This window comes from Mastomys coucha, unplaced genomic scaffold (genome assembly GCF_008632895.1).
Source record: "Mastomys coucha isolate ucsf_1 unplaced genomic scaffold, UCSF_Mcou_1 pScaffold13, whole genome shotgun sequence".
NCBI classification, from domain to species: Eukaryota; Metazoa; Chordata; class Mammalia; order Rodentia; family Muridae; genus Mastomys; species Mastomys coucha.
In genome coordinates this window covers 73,233,194-73,237,724 of record NW_022196895.1, presented here as the reverse complement: position 1 = coordinate 73,237,724, position 4,531 = coordinate 73,233,194, and the positions used below count along the sequence as shown (strand labels likewise).

The following is a 4,531-nucleotide window of genomic DNA, read 5'->3' as shown; positions in this document are numbered from 1 at the left end:
AAAAAAAAAAAAAAAAAAAAAAAAAGAGAATCCGCTGAAGACCTCCACAACGAAAACTTTCAAAGACAGAAGCCAAGGCAATGGAAGACAGAAAGACCTCCCGTGCTCATGGAGCAGCAGAATTAATTTAGTGAAAATGCATAGAGATCCATCGCAACCCCATCAAATCCCAGTGCCATTCTTCACAAAAATAGGGGGAAAAAATCTTAAAACTAATACAGAAGCATACAGAAGGCCTTGGGTCACACAAAACCATCCAGAGCAAAATGGACAATGCTGGCGGCGTATCTAGAACCACTTTCAAGCTATAGTTCAGAGCCGTAGCGACAAAAGTAGCTTAGTGCCCACAGAGAAACAGAGTAGTGAGAAAGACTGAAAGACTCAGACTTAAAGTCACATCTGTAGACACTTAATTTTATTTATTTATTTTTTTAACCAAGATATCAAATAACATACATTGAAGAACAAACAGTCTTTTCAGAAAATTATGCCAGGGAAATTGCATATCGTTCAAATGTAGAAGAACGATATTAGATTCTTTCATCTAACCCTATACATAATCATCTCAAATGGATGAAACCTTACTATGAGACCTAAAACTCTGATACTGTCAGGGACAGTAGGAGGAGGCTTTCAAGAGCCAAGCAGAGGCAGGGACTTTCTCAAAAGGAGAAACTCCGGAACAAGTACCAAGAATTGGTGAATGAGGGCACATGGGCTCAGGGCGTAGAGCATGCTCACTCCTGGGGTTCAATACCAGCACTCACATGGTAGCTCACAGCCATCTGCTGCTCCAGTTCCAGGTGATCTGCACTCTCTCCTGACCTCTGTGGACACCAGGCACACATGTGTGCACACACATGCATACATGCAGCCAAAACATTCATACATATAAAATAAATACGTCTAAAAAGCAATTAAAAGCACAAGAAAGGAAAGGATCGGCAGAGAGAAGCAACAGAGCATAGAATGGGAGAAAAATCTTTGTTACTTGCTCATCTGCCAGAGGAGTAATGTCCAGATGCTATAAAGAATTTCAGAAAAACTAACTTCCAAAACAAGTAACAACCTAGCCAATACGGCAGGTCTTAAAAGACAAGGTAAAAATGGCCCAGAAATATAGGGAATGTTTAACATTCTTAGCCTTCAGGGAAACGCAATCCAAACAACAGAGCCCACACCACTCTGGCCAGAATGACTCTAAGGAAGAAAATAAACAGTAACCCAAGCTTGGGAGAATGTCGGGCAAGGAGAACCTTGTACGGCGCTTCTGCTGCCTACCAGCAGCAGTAACAACCGAACACCTGGACTTCTTCTCTCGACGGTTTACTCAGGAATATTCTTTTGTTACAGCTCTCCTAGGTACCCAGGTGTTACAGCTCTTTAAGGTACCTAGGTATTACAGCTCTCCTAGGTTCTTAAGTGTCACGGCTCTTCTTGATGGCACGGCTCTTCTTGATGTTGCTGCTGCTTCTTCTGCTTCTGCTTCTGCTTCTTCTTCTTCTTCTGCTTCTTCTTCTGCTTCTTCTTCCTAGGTGCTGCAGGTCTGCTTGCTTCCGTGGAGTGGCCCCCGACTGTCTGGAGACAGCCTCTTATATACCCGAGCCTAAGCTGCCAAGTCCTCTAGGATTGGTTCCCTGTCAAACCCTCATTAGCATACACCTGCTCAGGAGGGACGCATGCGCAGTATACACCCACTTGGGAGGGCGCATGCTCGCAGTATACACCCGCTTGGGAGGGGCGCATGCGCAGTAGAATAATCTATTGCAGCTGCGGCCGCCATCTTAGATAGGATCATCTAAGCGGCCGCTTAAGATCATCCAAGCGGCTGAAGATCTTATCCAAGCGGCTGCCTACAGGGAGGCACAGGGCGTGCTCACCTAGGGCAGGGGGAAAGAATTAAGGCTGCTTGGAGCCCTGCTCATCCCCGCTTCAGCCCCGTAGAAAGCAGCCTGTGTCTCTGACAGACATCCGCCATCTTGGATACGATACGATCGTCTAAGCGGCACTTCCAAGCCGCTGACGACCATATCCAAGCGGCTGCCTACAGAACCTCCCTACACTGCTGGCAGGGTGTACGCGGTCCAGCCACTATGGAAGTCAGTATAGGGTTCCTGAAAAAAAAAAACCTAAAAACAGGGCTGGGCAGTGGTGGTGCATGCCTTTAATCCCAGCACTTGGGAGGCAGAGGCAGGCGGATTTCTGAGTTCGAGGCCAGACTGGTCTACAGAGTGAGTTCCAGGACTGCCAAGGCTACACAGAGAAACCCTGTCTCGTAAATTAATTAATTAATTAAAAAAAAACTAAAACAAACCCCAAAAAACTAAAAACAGATATTGCTCCTCCTGGGTGTAGACCTCAAGGGTTCTAAGCCAGTTCTCCACAGCCCTCCCTGTTTACAGCACCACTGTACATGGAAGCCATGTTATGAAATCAGCCCAGGTACCTATCCACACGAATAGATAAAAGAATGTATGTACATGCAATGAGGTTTTACTCAGCCACAAAGGAAAGGGAAACTGTCATTTTCTGGAAAATGGATGAAGCTAGAAGTCACCATGTTAAGAAAATCAGCCAAAGTACAAACTACAAAAAAAAAAAAAAACAAAAAAATCACATTTTCCTTCATTTAGAGATCCTAGGTTTTTTGTTTTAATAGACACATAAAATCAATTATGTGAGTTTATGATGCGAGAACAGGGGGAAGTGGGAAGGCAGGGAGGGACTAACAGACGGGACAAGGGGAGAGGGGACGAGAGCAGAGATGCTAAAACTTCATGGTATACTTGAAAGGAATTGACTTTACGAAGCCTAATTAATACATGTGCTGTGAATAGATGTGGATAAGGAATTAAAGTTGTCTTCACTCCTATTCATTTATTTCACATGTGTGTAGTTGGGTTGGGTGAGCTCCTGCCACGCCGCACATTCAGACATCAGAGGACAACTTGTGAGAATCGGCTCTCGCTTTCTACCTACCATGTGTGCCTCAGGCATCAAGCTAAGGCTAGCAGGCTTGGTGGCCAGTGCCTCTTACCTGAGGAGTCAACCCTCTGGCCCTTGATGGCAATAAAGGCATTTTAATTAGAAAGAAAAGAAGAGAGAAAATTTGAAGGGAAAATAATGAAGGTGCCTCACAGAAAATTTTTGTTCTGTCTTGTGATCTCTTTACAGATTTATCACTTGCTGTACTTGAATTTGTTTTTTTTTTCTTACATACCAGAATATCTTCGAAGGAGATGTATATTCATTGTTCAGTTTAAAATTATTTAAAAATGTGTTTTTGCATAGATTCGGTAATATGCATAGTTGGATATAAATGCACAAATTGTGTTCACATGCATGGATTTCCAAGTGTGCTTTCTGTCTTCCTTTCTGTTTGGCGGCGACTCTTTCTCTCTGGCTCCTACTGCAGCACCCCACCTTACCTTGGATAACCCACATAACAGCCGAGGGTACAGCCTGCCAGACTTCCTCCCTCCCACCCTCTGACAGACCCACGTACACACAGACATATGGGGGTGTCAGTGTTCTCTTTTCTGCACAGTACCATAGTACGAAACGTGTTTTCCTGCATCTTGGTTTCCTCGCTTCATGATACTTCCTGGGAGTTGCTCCAAGTCATCTGGTGCACACTTAGATCATTATTTTAAATGGATAAGAAGAATTCTTCGGTACAGATACAAGGATAAGTTTACTAATAGACAGAGCTAGGAACACAGCCCAGGCGTGAGACTCAAAGCCAGCAGGGGTTTTAAGGCTGTGGCTGGATGTGGGGGAGGGGCCTCTAAGACTGGAGGTGGAGTGAACCAAAAAGGAATGAGCTGTCTTGAAACCCAGGCATAGCTTAGCCACCCTTCAGCAAACGCTGCGAACACCAGGGTTCGGAAGAGTGTAGAGTGAGCATCTCAAAATGCTCACGGTGCCTCTCTGACGGGCAGGGCCTTGGGGAAATTTGGCTGTCTTTTATCCACTTTCGGGTCTTATTTGAATTTTGTAGTGATTATCTATTGGATAAACTATTTTGATAGAACAGTACATGTTTTCTTTAAAAAAAAAAATAGACAAAAGCTTCTCAGTGCTGGAACCTTGAGGGTATTGATGATGAACAAGAAAGCCAAGAAAGCAGGGTGCAGCTCAGTGACAGGATGCTTGTGTAGAACACGTGTGGCCCTAGGTTCTATTCCCCATAAAAGAGCATACTAGATACATATACATACATAATATATACATATACAGAAAGAGAGAGAGGGAGGTTACCCTATACAGAGGGATAATGTGTTTCTGAGCTGCCATAGGTTATGAAATAAAAAGCCTAGTGCCAGGTGTGGGATACTTTCCTTCACGTGTTGGTCAGTAGGGACCCATGAACTCCCAAACAATATAAGTCGACATTGTTCTTTATTCACTAGAAGAAAGAAAGGAAAAAAGGAAGGAAGGGAGGGAGAGAAGGAGAGAGAAAGAAGGGAAGAAGGAAGGAAGGGAGGGGTGAAGAGAGGGAGGGAGAGAGGGAGGGAAGGAGGGAGGGAGA

General features: G+C 44.4%; 1 protein-coding gene across 1 annotated transcript in view; it reads right to left on the bottom strand.

Moving 5' to 3' along the window:
* The window catches only part of Loxhd1 (lipoxygenase homology domains 1), a 164,155-nt gene that overhangs the window by 6,630 nt on the left and 152,994 nt on the right, over positions 1-4,531 (bottom strand). The window lies entirely within an intron of this gene.